Genomic DNA, 24,407 nt, shown 5'->3' on the forward strand with positions numbered 1-24,407 from the left:
ATATAGATGCATTAATGAAATAAGAGATATTGTGATATCCCAACAAAATCCCGTCCACCATGGAGCAATCTTCAACTTCACCTGCAACTAACAACGCTATAGGAGGGGCTGAGCAAAAGCGGTAACATAGCCAAGCAACGGTTTGCTAGGAAGGGTGAAAAGGTTAGAGGCTGACATGGCAAATTGGGAGGCTTGAAGAGCAAATGGTAGGTAGCGCCGCAAAGCGATAGAACAAAGCAACTAGCATAGCAATGATAGTAGTGAGATCCAGGGTAGCGGTCATCTTGCCTGAAATCCCGCACGGAAGAAGAACGAGTCCATGAAGAAGACGAATGGGAGTAGTCGAACGAATTCTCACAATCGCAATCATTATCGGAACTAAGAAGCAACACCGGAAAGAAACAAACAACATGGTAAATGCACAAGCATAAACATGGCATGATGCACAAACAAGTATGATGCATGTCCGGTTTAATGAGGCATAGCAAAGTGCAACAAACAAAACTACAAGTTAAGTGGAGCTCAATATGCAACGAGTTGCATATTGACGAAACACCACATCGAGTTATTTAGTTCACTCCCGTTTATGCTACCCAACAATATTAAATGTTGTTAACATGGCAAGAGGTGAAGCATAATAAAACTACCTATCTAGGCAATTTAAATGAGGCCGGAAACAACAAACAACAATTCCGGAAAATCCCCATATGCAAATTATGAATTTGGTATTGTTCTGCCTTAAACACAATTTTAGAGTTGTTAAATAGTAAAACAAAGTGCAGCAAGTTAATCTATGCATTTTTCTACCCCATTTACATATAAAGAACATTTAAAACCGAGCTACGGTTATTTAGTTATGAAATAAAACAATTTAGCATCGCATTTGAGCAAATTTAATCAAACGGTATTTTAAACATTTTAAACATGGATGAAAGTGGCATATTGTTAATCTACACAACATTCTAAGCATTTTACATGATACGATGCACGGTTGTGGAGTTATTAAATGCATGAACAACAGGGGTTTTCTGCAAATCTGTAATACTCTGGATAAAGTCTAAATTCGCAGCAGGGGAAAAACACAACGGGCTGAATCTGGTCGGCCCAATCGGTGAAAAAAAACAGAGAGGCGCTGGGGGGCTGCTCACCCATGGGCTTTGGCCCGGTCGGTGGAGCAGGAGGCTGGAGCCGGTGGCCGCTGGCCCAGGCGCTGGGTTGGAACGGTCAACGCAGACGAGCGGCAGGGGATCGGCTCGAGATGGCCGCTCTTGGTCAACGGACGAAGGGCGGCGTCCCAGGCGCGCGGACGCGCGAGGCAGAGGGTGGCGCTGGAGGTCTCTAGCGAGGGTGATGCTCCTCCTGTGGACGCATCAGAGAGAGAGGGAGACGTGTGAGAGATAGAAGGTGAAGGGGAAGGAAGACACAGGTGCACGGGCGCGGCTTGGCTCACCGAAGCTTCGCCATAGGCGTGCGGGCATGGCGGCGCTGCCGCAGGAGATGCAGGCGATGGCGAGGGTTCGTGGCGACGGCAGGACGCGAAGGAAGGCGTCAGCTGGGCTGCGGCTGCGATGCCCATGTGCACGAGGAAGGGGAGGCAAGCGAGTTGTCTCCCTCGTCAACTCCTGACGAACAGGAGCAGCGGCGGCTACAACAGAAGCTTGGCGCGCGGACAGAGCTTGGTGTCGGTGAGGGACAGCGGGGAAGGCACGAGGCTGGACCGGCCGAAGCTCGATGTGGTTGCTGAGGGGAACCGGATCCGACGGCCGGAGCCTTGATCTGAAGAAGAGGACGGCCATGGTGTCCCTGCTCGACGGACTGGGGTTTCGGGCGATGAAGACAGGCGCCCACGTCCTGGACAAAGCAGAGGACTTGGCGCGGCTACGACGACGAGGAATCGAACGAGGAGGTCGGGGATGGGGCGTCGGGGCCGGATCCTGTTCAGAGGAGGACACAGGCGAGGCGGAGGAAGGCGGGGCACAGAGCTCCTGCTCTACTGTTGCGGGCATGGGGACGAGGAGGTGGAGCTCGGGCGCCGTGGTTGCTGCTCGGGCGGTGAGCGGGTGCTCGGTGGTTGGATTGGTGAAGGTGGAGGCTAGGCGCGGAAGGAGAGGCGCAGGTGGATCGGGAGGAGATCCCGAGGTTGGGGGGAGGCTGTCGGCTGGCTCGATTGGTCGGGGAGGATCCCGAGGAAGGTGGAGACTGGGTGGCGGCGCGAGGAGGGAAATGAGGGAGTGGGTCTAGGGTTAGGTTGTTTATATAGGTAGGGGATTAGGGTTGGGATTAACTCGGTACGCCCGATCGGAATTGGGCGGTCGAGAAAAATAGGCTAGGGGGTCCAAATAAGAAAATGGAGATGATTTATAGATGTTTGGAGATGATCCGGACCCAACGGTCATGACCGAGCGGTTCGGGGGAGGTTTTCGGACGCGCGCAAAAGGAGGTCGGTGGTTGCGCAGAGAGGGGGGGTTAGGCGGTCAGACAAGAGGGACAACGAAGAACAAGGTTGGTCTCGGAACGGACAACTAAAGCAAGAGGGAAACGCGGCAACTACGAACGGGTACGGGTTTTATGAAAATATATGGATGCGATGCACATGATGCTATGATATGAAATGCAAGACATGAACAAAAGCAAAACAAAAGACAAAAACCCAACCACGAAGGAAATATCATATCGCATCTCCGGAAAAGGCAAGAGTTGGAGTTACGAATACGGAAAGTTGTATCTGGGGCGTTACAACACTCCACCACTACGAGAGGATCTCGTCCCGAGATCTAGGATGGCACCGGAGAAAAACGGAAGAGGAAGAGAAGAGGTAGAACTAAGTTGCTTCTTTGACAAACGAGTGAAACCACGAACCCTGAGAGGTTGAACAAATTGAAAGAGAGAATACAAGGGAGATGAACAAGATTGAAAACACTCCGTTAAACACGAGGAACAAGCAACATTATGAGAACCTTGAAGGTTGCAAAGACATGAATCAAGAGCTTAATGGACAAGATAGAATTCGAAACCACTCCGGTTAAAACAAGATGAGAGAGGATGAATTCAGGCAGCACTATGGTTGAGAAGGGGGCAAAACTTGATAAGATGAAAGAACTTGAAAAGAGGGCATGACACTCCGGTTAACTGGATAAGCACAAAAAAACACGATCCTCACAATCTGAGATGATGAGTGAAAAGATCAACATCACAATGCCTCCGAAAAAAAAGAATAGAAGATAGATCATTGAAATAAAAGAATGGAGAAGAAAATGCCAACTTCTTCCACAAATGAGCTTGGAAAGCATCCTTGCAAAGAAGAATTGAACGGAGTTGTTGGAAAACCCACAACGAAAAGAATAAGCTTGTAGTGCGCTTATGGAAAACATCTCAAAATGATGAGGTGACAACCGGCCACTAATGGAAACCATTGATTTGATTGAGAGCACCAAAGAGATGAAAACTTCTTTTAATGAAAGAATAGGAGGAAACTTGGATTATCGATAGGCACCACAATTAGCAACATTCCTTAGGGAAGGCTTTAGGTGTAACCTAACCCAAGATAACTCCAAGGAAGAAAGTGATGGGTTTAAAATACCTCATTCTTGACAACATATGAATCATGAAACATGAAGAGAAATTGTCAAGAGTGACATAACACCACCTCAAAAGATAAGGTAGAAAGAATTACACTTTGGAATGCAAGATGAAGAATACTTGAGCTCGTCAAAACAAAACATTTGTTGAGCACCATGTTTATTTTTGAGTATAGCTTGGCAGATCATAGCTTCGAGAGAAATCTTGAAGAACAATTGAAGAATGGAAGGAATACTTGATGAACCACCATGTATAGCCTCCATGAAGAACTCCGGTAATAAAAGGATGATAAAAAGAAAGAGAAGTTGAAAACACAAGTTGAAGCCTTGCAATGATTTGGATGGAGCTTCGCGACGAGATAATTGAGAGAGCTTGGAACTCCGAAAAGAAAGATGAGGCCTCTCGAACCGAGAATGTGATATGATGACCAACTCTGGAAAGAAAGATGAATCACTTGTAATCAAGAATTTATTCATCATGACTAATCTCCGGAAAAAGAATTGAGTCACCTCGAGGAAATAAGAATAAGATTTATTGTATGTTTATCCTTCATCAAATTAAATTGATGACAAGCAATGGATTTGGCATACTACTTATTCTCGTAGAAAGGATTAAGAGAGATATGGCGCAAACTTGAGAAGGTATTGATGGAACCACCGGTGGGATTTGGAAACAACGAATATTTGATATGATAACGAAGGAAGTGAAATCTTGAACGAACCACCATAAGAATTGTAAATGAACATAGCAAAGGCACAATTCACCAAGAAGAATTTGAAAACGATTGAAGATACTTGAAGGGATTTAGATACATGAGAACGAAGAGAACATGAACTGATTAGAGGATATTTGAACGATTCACCGATAAGATTTGGCGAACGATAGCTACACGCTGAGAATGAATAATTATGACATGATGGCCTTCGGAGAAAAAAAATGGAACCAACTCATGAAATGCTTCGGATGGGTGAAAAGAATATCCACAATCAATAACAATTATGAGGATGGCATGAAGCTAGAACCATGAATCTTCAAGAGAATGGACCAAGATTTAAGAGAAACTCTTCTTTGGTCTTCACATGTTGAGAAAGATGATGAGAACCACCATGACAATTGTTGAGGCACTCCTTAATGAAAATTGGAAAGGTTGAACCAACAATGAAAAGAATTTGAAAGATTTTGGAGAAAGACATATGACTGATGATAACCCATTCTTACGTCAAACTTGGAAAAGAATCTGAGAATAACTCCGGAAAAGAATTAGAAGAGTCAGGTAAGATCCTGGGAAAAGACCTGTGGGTTAGGGCCCACTCAAAAGAAAACACCGTTGAACAATTTTAAAGAGAGGTTGCACCGGTTGAATTAAATGGCTTGAATGAGATAACAACCTCGAAATAACTTGAACGGATTGAGAATGGAAACACGAATCTTCCGAGATATCTTCAACACTCTGGAACAAATGAATAGCAAGAGGTGTGTGATTGACAGGTGCACCGGCATGAGAAAGCATTTGACACGAGGAAAGGAATATGATCAACACTGAAAGCTTGAATTGGATCCACCGGAGAAGAAAAAAAACCGAAGGATGATGAACTTGAAACTGTTGAGCATCTTCATGGGAAATCACCGGATAAGAACATTGAAAGAAAAGAATGAAGAGACTTCCCACAAATAAAAGGATACATGATTAAGAAATTTGAGTCCTTGAATAAAAAGGGTGGGAGGGCGGGAAAACAAAGGCAACTTGGGACAGATGAAATAAACACCATTGAGAAAACATAGAATTGAACTCGCAAATGCTGAAATGATCGGATCCACTTGAAGAGAAGCACGCCGGTTGGAAAGAATTGACATGACAACCTTAGTGATCAAAAGGATTAGTACTCCCATAGAAATATGAGAACACCATTTAGAAAAGGTATGGAATCAACACTTGACATTGAAGCAACTCAAATACCACAACCCAAAACAAAACAAAGGATTGGCTTGCAGAAATAAGCCGGAACAAATACATATGATAGAGATTTACCCAATCCCATATCATGCATCTGTCGGAAAGATATTCTAGGAGCTACTTGAATTCCCACCTATAAACTCCCGAAATTTTTTGGTTATGCAATCTGGTGTTGGGGATACAGGGGAAGCAATATATCTCACCCAAACTAACAATCCCTACATCCAGCTGTATCCATCCATCAACACATAACCAAGAAACCTTCGGAAATCATGTACCTCAACCTTCGAAAAGCATCCGTTATACGAGCTATGGCAATACTCCCGAACTCCCCAGTACTGGGTGGCGTCGAGGTTATCTCACCAACAACTGCATAAAAGAGATTTTCGATGTCGGCAAAACTCAGGTATTCCAGAACTGCAATGATAAAATTGTGACGACAACACCTCGGAGCTCAACTCCCCGGGACACTGCCACAACCCCTAAATGTCAGGAGGCACCAAGAACAATGTTCTCGTCATAAGAATATCGGAACGATTCCAAGATACCCGCGTGATCCTAAATTTTTTTAGTGAAATTTGAGAAGAGGAAAGTCAAAACATCTATGTCAGAAGACCTCACCAGAGCGACGAAGGGGGCTGAGGAGTAAAAAGAATCCTACTCTCCGATATATATAAATCTAAGACTCAAAACATTTTTGTTCTAGACTCAACAACGGCCAACAATCAAGGGGGCTCCTATGGTCGGTCGAGGCTCTGATGCCAACTTGTCACGCCCAATATGCGATACTATCCTAAAGAGACTCGAAGGTCTCGCCAAGGATAGAACCGCATATTGAAACGTTGTTGCAAGGTGGATATCATTACATCAACATTACATAATAGATGGGGATACATACAAAAGGCATATAATGCCACACGAATACAACATCATCATACATAAGAGCAACATCCGACTACGGATGAAACACAAACAGAAGCTCAAACAACATCCACCCTGCTAGCCCAGGTTGCCGACCTGGAACCTATCCCTGATCGAAGAAGAAGTAGAAGAAGATCTCCAAAACAAGCAAACATCGCTCTCGCGTCATGATCAGCGCACAACCTGCACCTACAACTGTTGTTGTAGTAATCTGTGAGCCACGAGGACTCAGCAATCCCATTACCATGGGTATCAAGACTAGCAAAGCTTAATGGGAAAGGAAGGGGTAAAGTGGTGAGGTTGCAGCAACGACTAAGCATATATGGTGGCTAACATACACAAATAAGAGCGAGAAGAGAGCAAACGGAACGGTCGTGAAGCTAGCAATGATCAAGAGGTGATCCTGAACTCCTACTTACGTCAAACATAACCCAAAGACCGTGTTCACTTCCCGGACTCCGCTGAGAAGAGACCATCACGGCTACACACGCGGTTGATGCATTTTAATTCGGATCTGGTGTCAAGTTATCTACAACCGGGCATTAACAAATTCCCATCTGCCACATAACCGCGGGCACGGTTTCGAAAGTTTAATACCATGCAGGGGTGTCCCAACTTAGCCCATGATAAGCTCTCGCGATCAACGAAGGATATACCTTCTCCCAGGAAGACCCGATCAGTCTCGGAATCCCGGTTTACAAGACATTTCGACAATGGTAAAACAAGACCAGCAAAGCCGCCCGATGCGCCGACAATCCCGATAGGAGCTGCACATATCTCGTTCTCAGGGCAACACCGGATGAGCAATCCGTACAACTAAAACCAGACCTCAAGTTTCCCTAAGGGGGCGCTGCAAAGGGCTCTGGTTCGGACCAGCACTTAGAGAAGCACTGGCCCGGGGGGGCTAAAATAAAGATGACCCTCGGGCTCCGGAAACCCAAGGGAAAAAGGGCTAGGTGAGGAAAATGGTAAAACCAAGGTTGGGCCTTGCTGGAGGAGTTTTATTCAAATCGAACTGTCAAGGGGGTCCCATAAATCACCCAACCGCGTAAGGAACGCAAAATCCGGGAACATAACACCGGTATGACGGAAAGTAGGGCGGCAAGAGTGGAACAAAACACCAGGCATAAGGCCGAGCCTTCCACCCTTTACCAAATATATAGATGCATTAATGAAATAAGAGATATTGTGATATCCCAACAAAATCCTGTCCACCATGGAGCAATCTTCAACTTCACCTGCAACTAACAACTCTATAGGAGGGGCTGAGCAAAAGCGGTAACATAGCCCAGCAACGGTTTGCTAGGAAGGGTGAAAAGGTTAGAGGCTGACATGGCAAATTGGGAGGCTTGAAGAGCAAATGGTAGGTAGCGCAGCAAAGCGATAGAACGAAGCAACTAGCATAGCAATGATAGCAGTGAGATCCAGGGTAGCGGTCATCTTGCCTGAAATCCCGCAAGGAAGAAGAACGAGTCCATGCAGAAGATGAACGGGAGTAGTCGAACGAATCCTCACAATCGCAACCATTACCGGAACTAAGAAGCAACACCAGAAAGAAACAAACAACATGGTAAATGCACAAGCATAAACATGGCATGATGCACAAACAAGTATGATGCATGTCCGGTTTAATGAGGCATGGCAAAGTGCAACAAACAAAACTACAAGTTAAATGGAGCTCAATATGCAACGAGTTGCATATTGACGAAACACCACATCGAGTTATTTAGTTCACTCCCGTTTATGCTACCCAACAATATTAAATGTTTTTAACATGGCAAGAGGTGAAGCATAATAAAACTACCTATCTAGGCAATTTAAATGAGGCTGGAAACAACAAACAACAATTCCAGAAAATCCCCATATGCAAATTATGAATTTGGTACTGTTCTGCCCTAAACACAATTTTAGAGTTGTTAAATAGTAAAACAAAGTGCAGCAAGTTAATCTATGCATTTTTCTACCCCATTTACATATAAAGAACATTTAAAACCGAGCTACGGTTATTTAGTTATGAAATAAAACAATTTAGCATGGCATTTGAGCAAATTTAGTCAAACGGTATTTTAAACATTTTAAACATGGATGAAAGTGGCATATTATTAATTTACACAACATTCTAAGCATTTTACATGTTTAAAACATTTTAATACGATGCATGGTTGTGGAGTTATTAAATGCATGAACAACAGGGGTTTTCTGCAAATCTGTAATACTCTGGATAAAGTCTAAATTCGCAGCAGGGGAAAAAAACACAACGGGCTGAATCTGGTTGGCCCAATCGGTGAAAAAACAGAGAGGCGCTGGGGAGCTGCTCACCCATGGGCTTTGGCTCGGTCGGTGGAGCAGGAGGCTGGAGCCGGTGGCCGCTGGCCCAGGCGCTGGGGTGGAACGGTCAACGCAGACGAGCGGCAGGGGATCGGCTCGAGATGGCCGCTCTCGGTCAACGGACAAAGGGGTGGCGTCCCAAGCGCGCGGACGCGCGAGGCAGAGGGTGGCGCTGGAGGTCTCTGGCGAGGGTGATGCTCCTCCTGTGGACGCATCAGAGAGAGAGGGAGACGTGTGAGAGATAGAAGGTGAAGGGGAAGGAAGAAACAGGTGCACGGGCGCGGCTTGGCTCACCGGAGCTTCGCCATAGGCGTGCGGGCATGGCGGCGCTGCCGCAGGAGATGCAGGCGACGGGGAGGGTTCGTGGCGACGACAGGACGCGAAGGAAGGCGTCAGCTGGGCTGCGGCTGCGATGCCCACATGCACGAAGCAGGGGAGGCGAGCGAGCTGTCTGCCTCATCAACTCCTGACGAACAGGAGCAGCGGCGGCTGCAACAGAAGCTTGGTGCGCGGACAGAGCTTGGCGTCGGCGAGGGACAGCGGGGAAGGCACGAGGCTGGACCGGCCGGAGCTCGATGTGGTTGCTGAGGGAACCGGATCCGACGGCCGGAGCCTTGATCTGAAGAAGAGGACGGCCATGGCGTCCCTGCTCGACGGACTGGGGTTTCGGGCGATGAAGACAGGCGCCCACGTCCTGGACGAAGCAGAGGACTTGGCGCGGCTACGACGACGAGGAATCGAACGAGGAGGTCGGGGATGGGGCGTCGGGGCCGGATCCTGTACAGAGGAGGACACAGGCGAGGCGGAGGAAGGCGGGGCGCAGAGCTCCTGCTCTACTGTTGCGGGCATGGGGACGAGGAGGTGGAGCTCGGGCGCCGTGGTTGCTGCTCGGGCGGTGAGCGGGTGCTCGATGGTTGGATTGGTGAAGGTGGAGGCTGGGCGCGGAAGGAGAGGCGCAGGTGGATCGGGAGGAGATCCCGAGGTTGGGGGGAGGCTGTCGGCTGGCTCGATTGGTCGGGGAGGATCCCGAGGAAGGTGGAGACTGGGTGGCGGCGCGAGGAGGGAAATGAGGGAGTGGGTCTAGGGTTAGGTTGTTTATATAGGTAGGGGATTAGGGTTGGGATTAACTCGGTACGCCCAATCGGAATTGGGCGGTCGAGAAAAATAGGCTAGGGGGTCCAAATAAGAAAACGGAGATGATTTATAGATGTTTGGAGATGATCCGGACCCAACGATCATGACCGAGCGGTTCGGGGGAGGTTTTCGGACGCGCGCAAAAGGGGGTCGGTGGTTGCGCAGAGAGGGGGGTTAGGCGGTCAGACAAGAGGGACAACGAAGAACAAGGTTGGTCTCGGAAAGGACAACTAAAGCAAGAGGGAAACGCGGCAACTACGAACGGGTACGGGTTTTATGAAAACATATGGATGCGATGCACATGATGCTATGATATAAAATGCAAGACATGAACAAAAGCAAAACAAAAGACAAAAACCCAACCACGAAGGAAATATCATATCGCATCTCAGGAAAAGGCAAGAGTTGGAGTTACGAATACGAAAAGTTGTATCTGGTGCGTTACACGGGGCACCAAATTAGGGGTACCAGCACTGGCTATTGGCGGACAACAGAGTGGGGAGAGCTAGCGGCGGACATTGGCAACAGAAAGGGATGTGCTGCCGATGAGAGAATGGGGTGGCAAGATTGGAGATGGCAGCAACTAACGGATGGGCGCACCAGCGCGGATGGGTATTTGAGGGGTGGGGGGCAGGGATTGGTTGCGGGTTGGGGATTTCCACGTTGGTGGGGATTTTGCCATTTTACAAATAACATCACATGAAAATTTGGTCGAATCGGTGTTGCACACATGGACTTTCGTGGATTGGTCAAACTGGTCTCATCTTGACCGGCTTGGAGGCGAGCGTGAAAGTTTAGTGGATGGCCCTCGTCAATTATTGACTACGAATAGGCCTTTTTGAGGCCTCTAATTTGACGCTCTTTGCGTTAAAAATAGGAGGGTTGTCGCATGAGACCGTCTTGGGTGGGCCGACTCATTGCACGAACCGTGGAGTGGGAACTGTAGTGAACAGTTGTATTGTCACTACTGTAGCATTTTACTATAAAGAATTGGAACAATTTAAAAAACGCAAACATATTTTTGAGACACATACATTTTTTTGGAACGGCGAGCAATTTTTTAAAAACCAGATTCTTTTTTTAAATTTCAGATTTTTTTTTTGAAATTCTAAACTTTTTTAAAGTTGTGAGCCATTTTTGAAAACACGAATATCTTTTAGAAATTCAATTGTAATTTCTGAACATTATTTGAAAAAACGCAAATATTTTTTGTAAACGTGACTTTTTAAAATTTCCTGAACCTTTTGAAATCTCTACAATTTTTTGTAAAACGCCAGATATTTTTAAAAATCCAAATCAATAAAGAAAGAAAGAAAACAAGAACTGAAAAGACGAGGCCCAGAGTAGTGGAGTACATTGCAGCCTGGACGCAGGCGGTGGACGCGTCCCAAAATGCATGGCCCGCAAGCTCAGCGTCCACACCAGCACGGCGTGGGGGCATCCGAAAGCGTGGGCATGTGCATCCGAGACAGCTCTTGCGAATTGCGATATTCACGGCGGCGTTGGAAAGCGGCATCCTCATCGGATGCTCTTCGCGCTGAACATGTCTGTCTAAAAAGCATCCTCATCGGGAACGTGGCCTTTCACGCCAAAGTTCTTGCTACCGACTGCCGAGCTACTTGTTTCGCTGGCTCCGGTGCTCTTTCTTGTAAACGTGCCCGTAAAATATAGCTTTTTTTTTTTGCGGGGGCCGTAAAATATAGCTTATGCCATGGTGTAGCAGCAAGTTAATTTGTGTCTGCTGTACTTGCTAGCGTTGTTTTGTTTTTTGGACGGGAGTAGTGGCTAGCGATTTAGCTGCACCGAATCATTTAAGAAAAAAGCTGCACCGAATTAATGAACAATAAGATCCACACCTACAGGTGGAGTCATTTTGAAAGGGAAAAAAGTTAGCAGAAGAGCGGAGTCGAAGCATACCTACGTATACGAGCCATGGACGAACTAGAACTAGTAAACGGGAAAATTAAATTGCAAAAATAAAGATGGCTTCGCCCGGGTTCGAACCGGAGACCTTCAGTGTGTTAGACTGACGTGATAACCAACTACACCACGAAACCTTTGATGACAGGGGGGGGAGGTAGTTTCACAAATAGCTAACCTTTCTACTAGTACTACGGAGGATCGGTCGCCACAGATCGTCTGCGTGAGAGAGCTGCACCGCGCTAGTCAAGTTTCTTTCTTGAAGACAAATCGAACCCTCTCCCAAGCATGCATAGACCCACAGACGGACGTGTATACACTATCTACTTGGTTCACAAGCCAACGTACGTACATGCGTGCATACGTATGGCCAAAGTCTAAATTAATTCACACCAAGGCTTACCACGCACGCACCGTCAACCTAGCTAGGTCCAAATTTACCGTGCACTCGCTAGCTAGCTCGAGCTAGCCTACCTTGCCGTCCAAGCATGCAGCACTATTACCTTGCCCGGCCGGTTGGGAAGAGGCTCGATCTCTGTACGTGCATCTCATGCACAGTAGCATGCATGCATGTATATATACGCACACACGTAGTCAATGGCCCTCGTCTCTAGTCTTGGTCTATACTAGAGAAACATATATAATGGTAAACAAGGAGTAGCATGCATACACGAGGAGGCTAGAGGGAAAATCAAGCTAGCTGCTTCGATCGTGTTCCACCTCTAGTACTGTTCCTTCGTTTGAACAACGGTAAAAAGAACATCGGTCCCAGCCAACGACGTTAACGCACGCGCGTCCTCCATGGCAATGGCATGGCGCGCCGCCTTCTCCGCGGCTTGCAAGGTTTGTGTCTTCCACCTCTTCTTTTTCCTGTTGTCTTTGTGTTCTTAACTATATGTATATTTTCGTTCTCCCTTCTCATCCCTCGACGATAGCACATGTCTTTTCTTGTATAATTGGAACATCCGTGTTTGAAAAGAAGGCACGTAAATGAATTTTGTACACTCCATGTCACAGTAAATCATTGGAAGTTCAAATAGGAGCAAAGTTTGATCAATCTTATAGCAAAAACAATCAAATAACTACCATGATGATCATTGTAAAAAAAATCTACTTTACCGGATTGTAATAATCAACAACAAAAAATTGATTTGATTTTTTTGAGGGGCTGACGGTATAATAATCAGCAAAAATAACTTTTTTTTTGAGAAAGAAATAACTTTTTTTTTAGGGATCGTTGTGGGTACTGTGCTCGATCTGCCTTCTTGCCACGAATTCTTTTCTCTTGGTTTATGGCCCGCTTGGAAGGCCCGAAGCCTGTGTAAGGAAAGCTAATGGGCTCCTTGCCGGGCTGGACAGTATACTTTTTTCAAGGAAAAAATAAGTTGGCGACATCCACGACTGCACACCGACGGCGGGTGCGGCACCGCCGGTCGTCGGCGCGGCGCCCGTTCCGCACAACCGCGTCGCGTGCTTCTTTTGACACCTGGCCGTCGGCTTGGAGTCGCGGTTCTCGTCCCGCTTCCCGGCGTCGTCAGCCGACGGGCGCTTCCACGACGGCGGGATGCTCCTCCGGCCCCAGCCTCTGGCGGAAGACGCCTCGGGCGGGGAGGCGGACGAGCGCGCGCGAGGGTAAGTAGGTTCATGCGCGCTTGCAGGAAGATTTCGTGGATCCAGTCTAAAAAAGTCGCGGTCTAGGTTGGTAGATGGACGAGCCTGGCATGAATCGGTCACTGTGGGGAGACAAATTTGCGCCACTGTCGAGGATGATCTTGCTTGTAGCTCACCTCCAGCCATTTGAGTTTTGAGCGTCACTTATTCGCAGGGGAGTTTGGTTGGTTCTCATATGGTATTCAGTAATTTTACTGAATTCTTGTGTGCATGATGCTGATTCTGCAACTGCAAGAGGCAGTGTCTGCACTTCAGGAAACACGCTGAAAGATCAATGCCACTATATGGGTTGTTGATTTATTTTCTTTATCCCTTTTCGACACCGTTGTTAAGTAGAACCATATTCTGCTCAACTTAATCTTTGCGTGCCTATGTGTGTGTGTCACAGGCCGCAAGGCATCTTGCGAGGCATCGGTCGGCGAATGCAATTTGCAGCGAGATTGTGTCAGCGGCCTCCGTTCCTTCTCTGAGGGCACCTGCTGCCAATACAACTACCAGCGCAGGTATATATGGCTGTTTACACCGCATAAAATTGCTGCTTTAATCAGTATACCTATGTGGCAACCGGCAACTAAAAGAAGCCCCACTTAATTGTGCCCAATATTACTACAATAGACAGATGATTTGTTTTTCTTCTTCTGTGTAAACTTGGGATCTTATTACGTTATTATACGCCAAGTTGGTTACCTGTTTCCATGGAGAAATTAAGTTCCTGCCTGGTGCTTAATTAATGCAGGTAGTGTGCTTAGAAACCTACTACAGAGGTACCGATCAACCTCTACTGTGCAGAGGATACGGGGCGTGCACTCTCAGGCCGCTTCTCTTCGTAGCAACATTTCTAGGAGTTATCCAGAAAGAGTTATACAAAACTTCAGAGGGCAGCCCGCGTTACATTCCAACACACCTGCTGCAGATACAAGTAGTGGTGCAGGTATATATGGTTGCTTCCCTCACCCTGCCTTATAATGTACAGCTTTACTCGATATGCTTATGTGGCAACTGCCAAACTAATAGTAGCCTGACTGAATTGTGCCCGAATATCCTGTTTTCAGTTAGAGAGATGCTTTCTTTTACCTCTTCTTAGTAGAATCTAGATCTTACCATATTCACCATATTCTACACCTTACTGGGTGCCTGCTGCCATGGATTAAGTTTCTGCTTGGTGTTTAATTAATGCAGGCAGTGTGCTTAGAAATCTACAACAGCGGTACCGATCAAGTTTCGTTGGTCAGAGGACACGGGGCATGCACTCTGACACCGCTTCTCTTCCTAAAGAGTTTTATAGGGGTGATACAGAAGGAGTCATACAGAACTTCAAAAGGCTAAGTCAAGGTAGCCGCCTTTTCTTTTGTCACGTTTACTAATTAATTAGGAGTTGAATGTGCCTTTTACAGATGAACAACATGCAATTTGGCTTGACAACTTTTGTGTGCACTGATGGATTCTGTTCTCTATGCAGCGGGAATTTCAAATGCAGCAAGGCAGGAAGGACGTGTTCTTGGTACAGCTAGTGCACCCTATTACATGGTAGAGAAAGGCCTACTAAAAAAGCAGCTTCTGCGTACCTCTGGAGCCTGGAGGCCTCGTGGTTGCTGGCTTTGCAGTCTATGCAATTGGTAAACTGGAGGAAGCGGAGGTTGGCAAGTTTGAAGGTTTGAAAGAAGTGCCTAGGGATTCGAGCACGAAACTCAGTGACGTAAAGGGGGTTGATGAAGCCAAAGCTGAGCTCGAGGACATAGTTCACTACCTACGAGATCCAAATGTGAGTGCGGCATCACCATATCAACCTGTGTGCAGGTGTTTTAATTCAATAACCGCTTCTGTTGTTAACCTAGTAAGTTTTACATGCTTTGCAGCGTTTCAACCGCCTTGGTGGCAAGCTTCCAAAGGGTATTTTGCTTGTGGGCCCACCTGGCACAGGGAAGACCATGTTGGCAAGGGTTGTGGCTGGGGAAGCCGGCGTCCCTTTCTTTGCGTGCAGTGGCAGTGCTTTCGAGGAGAGGGTGAGGGAGCTCTTCTCTGCGGCAAGGAAGCGAGCTCCTTGCATAATATTCATCGATGAACTTGATGCCGTTGGTGGGCGCAGAACTGCAGAAGAACCATCGTCGTCAAAGCAGACTCTGAACCAGCTGCTTGTTGAGATGGATGGCTTCAAGCAGAATGGAGGGATCATCGTGGTCGCAGCAACCAACCTCGTTGAGTCGCTAGATGACGCCCTTGTCAGGCCTGGGCGTTTTGACCGTCAAGTTCATGTTCCGCTTCCAGATGTTGTGGGTCGGCGGCAGATCCTCGAGGCACACTTGTCAAAGGTATGTAATGCAAGGTGTGCTTGCTTTTCGCCGTGTCTGATGCGAGGCTTTGACCTTTTTCTCCATTATTTCTCCCGTGCAGGTGTTGAGAGCCAAGGGTTTGGATGTGATGCCTATCGCGAGGGGGACGCCTGGGTTCTCTGGTGCAGACCTCGCAAACCTAGTGAACGACGCGGCGCTCAAGGCTTCCAGGGAGGGGGCAAATGCTGTTGGGATGGATCACCTCGAGTACGCCAAGGAAGATGTCTGATCGCTCCAGGAAGATGACCGCGTACCACGAGGGAGGGCACGCCCTTGTCGCTATCTCACAGACGGCGCCGACCCCGTCCACAAGGCCACCATTGTCCCCAGGGGAAACTCTCTTGGCATGGTGACACAACTGCCGGGAGAAGACGGCGAGCTCGAAGTATCGAGGAAGCAGATGCTGGCGAGACTGGATGTCCTCATGGGTGGGCGGGTGGCCGAGGAGCTCCTAGTTGGAGAGACCGGGGTCACCACCGGCCCCTTCTCTGATCTCAGCCAGGCGACTCAGCTGGCGATGGACATGGTCACCAAGTATGGCATGAGCAAGCGGGTCGGCCTTCTTTCCTACGACGATGGTGGGCGCGCGGCGACCATGAGCGGGTCAATGGCGGCCCTGGTCGATGAGGAGGTGAAGGCATTATTGGACAAGGCCTACAGTAACGCGAAAACGATTCTCACGGCACACAGCAGGGAGCTCCATGTCCTCGCCAGCGCCCTCCTGCAGCACGGAACTCTCTCCGGTGACCAGATCAAGAAAATAGTTTCGGCAGGTAGATGGTTTTAACAAGACTTGTTAAAACCTTCTTTCTGTAGGGACTTGTTGAAACCTTCTTCGCCTGGCCTAGCAGTGTAGAGGCAGAAGTTTTGTTTTCTGATACTTCTGTTGCTTGCACAGAGAGTGTAAAGAGCGGTCTGGATTTTCTGAATTGTATTTCTCAAGTCTGAAGAGTGTGTTGCCCAAATCAATCAAACCAGAATTTGTTTTTCAATGCAGAACAGTCTCATGAGTCCTGAGCTGAGTATCCATCCCTTGGTCGAAGAACAGGCAACAACACAATTATCACCATGTATTTGTGGCATCGCTTCCTGATTAGCCGAACGCATTTCTTGTTTAAGAATACTTATTACTAGCAATAGTTTGATGATCCAAGGTAGACCAGTTCAGTATCATCTGAGCGCGAAAGATACAATTAAAATGGTTCAAACCACCCATTGTAATCTGAGAGACAAATCTCTAGGATCAGCACTTGGCTTGAATGACCAGAAAAACTCCATGCAGATCTCTATGGAGTTCCCCTGCATTTTTATCTTCTTCCCGGTTTCTGATCTTGCTGAACTAACCTGCATTTTGTTTGATTTGCCACAAAACTATCTTCAATGCTTGAGCGGTTTGAGAACTTCCTTCAGCTTGTCCCTTTGATTTTTTTTTTTTGAAACTGTCACCAGGGGGAAAGGCTCCCCACCTGAATACGGTATATTTCAAGAAAAGTTTTTTACATGGGAGTTTATGGGATACGGGAGGAAAGGTAATCACGCCACAAGCCGGCATAATTAGCATATTTTGGTAAAAAATGGCAAAATAATCTTGCTTACCTCGAAAATGACCTAAACTTAGCTTATTTTCCTCGAAAATGACATAATAACCTTTCTTAGATCCAAAATGACATATTTACATAGTAATATCATTCTTAATGCTAGCTTGAGCCCTTAACTAATATTTTGTTCCTCTCTCTCAGGCGCAGTACAACAAGAAGCCTGTGCCAAGTCTGTTCGACCTCTATGGCATGGCCCATATGGCCCCGTACAAGAAGGCCAAGGCATTCACGGAGTCTGACCTAGATCATCCACAGAGCTTCACCAACATCTCCTCCCACCACAAGCTTGTGAAGTACAGAGACGAGGGGAAGGCGAGGAAAGGGGAGGACTTTAACCCAAGCCAGGATCCTTTTGATACAGAGCTAGTGACACTACAAGAATATTGTTAATCCATGACGGATACGGTCCGTCATGGAATAGTGAAAAACTGTCAAGGAGGGAGGTCCATGACGGATTTAAAATCCGTCATATATATCGCGTCATAATTTGACAACTGCACCATCCTGACGATTCCTGGCCGTCACCGATCAGTCCCAGGCCCGCCCCAGGCCCGGTCCTCCGTGACGGACTGTCCGTCATGGATTTACATGACACTGTACCAATATAAGAACCTCACATGGCATCTACGCGGCACCCATGTAGATCTGACGTGGCATCCTACCCTATTATTTATGACCAGCCATGCCCATTAGCCCACTTTTTAGTGCGATGGTTTAATGGTTTACTGCATTTGTTTAATAAAGCCCACGATATTCATTCAACCAGCTACAGCAGCGCATTACACATAATCAATCAAGCATTCACAACACATTAATTTCCATTTGTGAGGCCATAATTTGGCCCATTCCATATATTTTTATTCAACTATTTCACAGTGTAAAAGCCTTTTAAATGTGCCCAAGAACAAATACAACATCAGTTCACATGCCCTCAATAACCAGATTACATCAACAAATACGCAACATTGTACAGGCCCTCTTAATCATCAACGTCACCTCAGCTCAAACTTCCTTTGCAGCTCTCACCACCAAAGAAACCTGTAAAACAAAATGCTTCTCTTACAAAATGGCAAGTTGATTACAACAACAACAATAGTAGCTTTTATCATCTGAACCGTCATTTTTATTTCACATGATTTGGACGTCACTCATGAGGTATTGGTAAAACTGCCATGGTTATACACCTATCTACATGTGAGAATAGACCTAATAGGTATACTTTATTATCATGAGCAGCCAAGTGGACTATTGTTATGAATATATTTTTTACAATGAATCTAATGAAACTAATTCTGTGGTGCAGATGTTGATATAGCTTCCTATAAATTTGGTCTAATTCAATTACTTTGGTATGAGGAAGCAGATTACAAATAATAGCATTCAATGAGAACAAGAATCAAATGAAATGTTCAAGGTGGACACACTTTCAAAGTTACACTACGCTTAAAGAGCTATACAGCCAACAATGGTTCGCTACATTTCAGGGAAGTATATCCAAACTACTATAAAGTAGTTATGACTGAATACATACTGTAGTGTGAGCATGCAGCAGTGACTGCTGTTGTTGATGAAGACCTTGAAGAATTGACACAGCAAGTTCATTTGTCTCCAACATAGTTTAGATCAGTGGACACCCGAGCCACGAAATAATCCCCAAATACATCATGAGTACTAGAAATAGCAAACATCAAGAACTCACCGCTTAAGAAATCAGAACAAAAATATAGTACTGCATTGGTATATACACTTCACATCACTGGAGAAATATGTCAGGCAAGGAACATTCCCTTTTATTAGGCAATAAGAACAGGTACAAGTATACTGTTATTTTTGGTTCTGGAAAGATACAAAAATGCACAGCAGAATAGCAAATACGATTTTGTCACAAGTTCTGAAATCTTACTGTACACAGAAACGAGAATAACAAAGTATATACACCAAAATCAATGGCATCACTAACAAAATATATACATGACGCAGAGAACTACAAATTTAATATACATGTGCAAGGAAAGAATAATATACATGTGCCCGCAAGTACTCAACTGGTTTGTGAATGATTTTATTTGACATGCAGCAAGCCCTACTACCTTTGGGGCATTTATACACATTTAAGTAAACAATTAGACATGGTAAATAATACATGCCTAATCATGTTAGGTGGACATAATAAAAATACCTAAAGATATGTAAATCAATAGAATGTATTGATGCCACAGGAGCAAACACAACCTTAATTAGGTGCATGCTTAGCATTATAAGAGACAAAGATCTTCACTTGAATAATAGGCATGCTCTTATCTTCGAAAACATGTGGTTTTGTCATATTTTCAACATGCTCATAGTGAATGTGCAGAGACAATGTTCATTGAAAGCCTGATGTACAATGAATTGTGTTATATTATAGATCGCCCTTAGTCTACATACACAGTTGTGTTTTTTCACCAAATGATAATATTTATGTCTTACAAAACCGAAGATGCCACACCAAAACTGAGATAAGATGGTTACCTTCGAAACATTTGTCACTCAACAACTGGATAGTATTAATATAGGTATTTGAGCATGCATGAAGGAGTAAGCGAGCAACAACAAACATAAGAGGAATGGTAAAACAAGAAGTGTTTTAAAAGTCGTTAAAAGAATTAGGATTAGAAATACATATATTGGCACCGTTACTCGCAACAACAAATTTGTCGGTCGCATAATTAATAATCGGTCCAATCTGTATTTGAAGGTTGTGTATTTAGTGAATTATGCAAATAAAACTAATGCATTCCTTTAGAGATAACTTGATGCCACAAAAACACTGAAAATTATTGCATCTATACTGTGAGGCAGCGCTGACTAAACTCTATGAGGCCTTGAATCAAGCTATAAACAAAAGTCCATGTTGAAAACAAAAAAATGGAGACCAGAGTTAACGAAAAGCATATCTTGCCTCTTAAATTTCTTCAATGAAACTATCTGTAATGAAATAAAAGGCACTGTAATACCACACAAAAATATTATACAATATTAAAAGACAAATTGGGTGGGAGGCTAATCTGATAAACACATCCTCTTAACTATTATTCAATGCTAATTTCAACATTCAGTCTTCACATCCAGTAATACAAACCACTGCCTTATGAAGTTCAGTACAGAATGAAGTAATAGAGATTGAAGAATAAAAAGAAACACACACATCATGCACCATAAAAAATTATGCATCAATCATTCATTAGTGGACCAAGATCATTTTACAAGTTCTCAAAATAACTCAGAATAGTTGCCACTTGAGATTCATCAATACCAACGGTAGTCAACTAAAACTACAGCTACCTGATTGTCACGGTAAGGTAATGGTGCTCACCAGAGAGGATTGTAGGCAAGGCAGCAGTTGCGGTGTTGGCCAGACACCGTCATGTCGCGACAGAGGAGGTCGCCACAGGAACCACGACCGCGTCGGCGACGCGAAGAGGGGGTTGGGGTCGCGGTCGTCCAGCCCAACCGAGGTAAGGGGCGCCATCCAGGAGGAGGAGAGGGCACGAGGGGGCGCGGTCTACGACAAAGAGGAGCCGCTGGATACGCGCCGACAACGGACGGGATGCCGCAGCTGAAACCCTAGCCATGGGCTAGAGGTCGTGGACGGGCGTCGGAGGCAGGGAGCGGCGGATCCAGCCGTACTTGAGGACGGATGGGTCGGAGACGAGCTCCTGAGCGTGCTGCGTGGTGGTGGACGTCGCCGGAATTGGCTAGTGTTTGTGGCGGAGCGATGGTTCTTATGAGGGAGGGAGAGATGGGTCGCGATAGGGACGGATCGGTGGGTTGTTGTGGCCGATCTAGTAGTCGCCGGATTTGCGAGGTGAGAGGAGGGAGGGCCAGCGGCAAGCTGTGGGGGGAGGGTGGCGGCGAGGTGGGGGTGAGGTGTGGGAGACGATGGGGAATGGGAGGCGGCTGCAGATGAGGGAGAGGGGCCGAAGAAGAGGGAGTTAGGGTTAGGTTTTTATATGCCGAACATTTAGTCGGGCTTTAGCGGGCTTCAGCAGGCTTGCAGGGCTGTACCAGCCCATCCATGACAGTTTTTGAAATCGTCATTCGAAATCCGTCATGTATTAGCAGGTTTTTTGTAGTGTGATGATATCTGGTGGCGGGAGGTCCCATGACTCTCAAGCCATTGGTGATGGACTGATACGTTGTCCTAAGACTCTCCCGCAGATCAAGAAGCGCCTGAGTAGCTCTGATCCTGAGATAACGCCTCGTGCACGGCCCGCGGAGCTCGCCGTGGCGGTTAGTTATACGGACTCTCTGACCTTTCCTCCATTACATTGTGTGTGCGTCCGTCGATGATTACAATGATAACGAGGAGTAATGTGTTGCAGGCAGCGGTTGAGAAAGAGAGATTGAAGACCCAGGCGCTTTTGGAGGAGGCAAAAAGGGAGGCAGCGGAGAGGGAGAGGGAGAGGGAGGAGAGGACGGCTAAGCTGTTGGAGGAGGAGAGGAACCGGAACGATGCGTCTCATCGGGCCCTATGCAAGCTCATCGTGGTACGTTTCTCGTGCATATTAGCCCAATCATGCACATAATGTTTGCATTACTAACTAATATGACTGACTCGTGAGAACCAAATGTGCAGACCATGTGCGAGAAAAACTGTCAGGCCCCTCCGCCGATGCCCCAGATTGCTCCGGCGGCCACAGTGAGTTTGATTTGAATGGTCCTTAGTTACTACTATTCACTTTTTAGTTTGCATCATGCTAACGAGACATTACTGGAAATGATCTTTGGTTCAGCTTCGCTCCCAACAAGCATCGACCAATCCTTCCGCGTCTGCCAATGCCGGAACCCCGACCGGTCCTTCACCTCCGTCTGCCACTGGCGCAGCCCCGACCATTCCTACACCTCCGTGATAACGGTATTTTTCTTCTTATTTAGCTTGTTTAGTCCATTTATGACATAATTTAGCCAATAAGATGAAGAAAATCAAGGAAGAGGAAGGAAAGAAGGAATAGGAAGAAGAAGAAGAAGAAGAAGTTTGTTTTTATTCGTAAATGGCATCATAACCTTGCTAACCTCATAAATGTCATATACTTAGCTTGTTGTCCTCTAAAATGACACAATAAGCTTAGTTAGGTCAAAAATGGCATAATTTGCTACGTTAGCTCAAAAATGGCATTTTTCTTCTTATTTAGCCTATTTAGTCTATTTATGACATAATTTAGCCTATTTTGTCCGCAAATGATATAATAAGATGAAAAAAATCAAGGAAGAGGAAGAAAAAGAAGGAATATGAAGAAAAGAAGAAGAAGAAGAAGGACTTCTTCTTCTTCTTCTTCTTTTCCTCCTCTTACTTGTTTTTATTTGTAAATGGCATCATAACCTTGCTAACCTCATAAATGTCATATACTTAGCTTGTTGTCCTCTAAAATGACACAAGATCCCCAGCTCCTCCTCTCGCGACCATGTCGCCCCCCCACGGGCGACCGGCCGCGCGTCCCTCCTCCTCCCTCCAGCCACGCCCTTCCTCCCTCCCTCTCGCCGCCGTCGCCGGCGCCCGCGGCCGGCCTGGCCCCGGGGCTGCTGGTGGCGGCGGCCTCCCTGCCCGTCCCCTCTCGGTCGCTCTCCGGCGTGGGCGGAGCTGCTCCGGGGGGTGTTCTTCGGTGGCGATGGTCTGGCGTGGCGGCGGGGCTCCGTGGCGCGACGCAGGCGGACAGCTGGGTGGCGGCGCCGCCGTTGGCGGTGGGGCGGTGGGGCGGCGCGGCGGCGCGATCTGGTGTCGTCCGCTCGGCCCAGATCGGGGCCCTTTGGGCCCCATCTGGGCTTGGACGAGCCGGCGGCGGGGATCGTCTCCGACGTGGCTTCTGGGAGGCGGGGGAGTCGTGATGAGTGGCTGGGTGCTGGCGGCGCCGACGCCGACCTGCTGCATCGTGGCCGGCGGGGCTTAACGGGCCCGCAGCGGGCCTGGCTGGGCCGGGGGTGGCCCGGCATGCCCCGCGGCCATGTCCGGACGGCTACCGCGACGGTGCCGGAGGCATGGGCCTCCCGCACGATGGCGGTGGAGGTGGTTCCCTCCCGCTCGGTGTCGGTGTTGCTGCTCTCGTTGTGGTGCGCTTCTCTCCGGTCCTCTTGGCCTCGTGGTGGTGTTCGTAGTGAGGCGGCGTTGGTGGCGGCGTTTCTGCGTTGGCGCATGGGGGTGGGCGACGGTTTGGCGGGTTGGTTTCATCCGGTTGGGCGGTTGGGTCTGGGAATGCGGGAGAAATCCGTGCCGGCTTCGGCCCCGACGCGGTGACACCTGCGGGTGCCACCATTCCTTCCTGGAGGGTGTCGGTGGTATTCACCCCCACCTCCCTCCGCGTGCCGGGGGAAACCCTAGGACTCGTCCGGGTAGCAGCGTCGTCGGCGTCGCATTCCTTCTTGGAGGTGCTGCTTGGTACGTGGCGGTTAGGAACCTCGGTCTGTGGTGGTTTTTTTCCGATGGGCGCCGCGGTGGCGGGTCATCCGTGCTTTGCCGAGCTGCCGTAGCTGGCATTTGTTTCTTCTTCCTTTTCTTTTGGTGTGTTGTGCTGCTCGCCACAGCGATCTCTGTACTCGGTGTTGGTGCTTTGGAATACAAAGCGGGGGGAAACCCTTTTTCAGTAAAATGACACAATAAGCTTAGTTAGGTCAAAAATGGCATAATTTGCTATGTTAGCTCAAAAATAGCATTTTTCTTCTTATTTAGTCCATTTATGACATAATTTAGCCTATTTAGTCCACAAATGACATAATAAGATGAAGAAAATCAAGGAAGAGGAAGAAAAGAAGGAATAGGAAGAAAGGAATAAGAAGAAGAAGAAGACTTCTTCTTCTTCTTCTAGTCTTCTGTTCTTCTTTTCGTTTGTATCGAAGAATAATGTGGAACTTGTTATATGGATGCATGGAACAATGTGTTGGATGAACATTGTGATATTAGTGTACGATGTATGGATGAAACTATGTTTCTTATATATG

The 24,407-nt window shown here is 46.9% G+C and overlaps 1 non-coding gene and 1 pseudogene across 1 annotated transcript; one reads left to right on the top strand and one right to left on the bottom strand.

Annotated features, from left to right (window-relative positions):
• Positions 1 to 11,899: 11,899 nt before the first annotated feature.
• TRNAV-AAC lies at positions 11,900 to 11,973 on the bottom strand. The gene has a single exon. It is a non-coding gene; the product is annotated as a tRNA-Val (tRNA).
• Positions 11,974 to 14,250: 2,277 nt separating this feature from the next.
• Positions 14,251 to 16,795, top strand: LOC119312745 (annotated as a pseudogene).
• Positions 16,796 to 24,407: the final 7,612 nt, after the last annotated feature.

This window comes from Triticum dicoccoides, chromosome 5B (assembly GCF_002162155.2).
Source record: "Triticum dicoccoides isolate Atlit2015 ecotype Zavitan chromosome 5B, WEW_v2.0, whole genome shotgun sequence".
Taxonomy (NCBI): Eukaryota; Viridiplantae; Streptophyta; class Magnoliopsida; order Poales; family Poaceae; genus Triticum; species Triticum dicoccoides.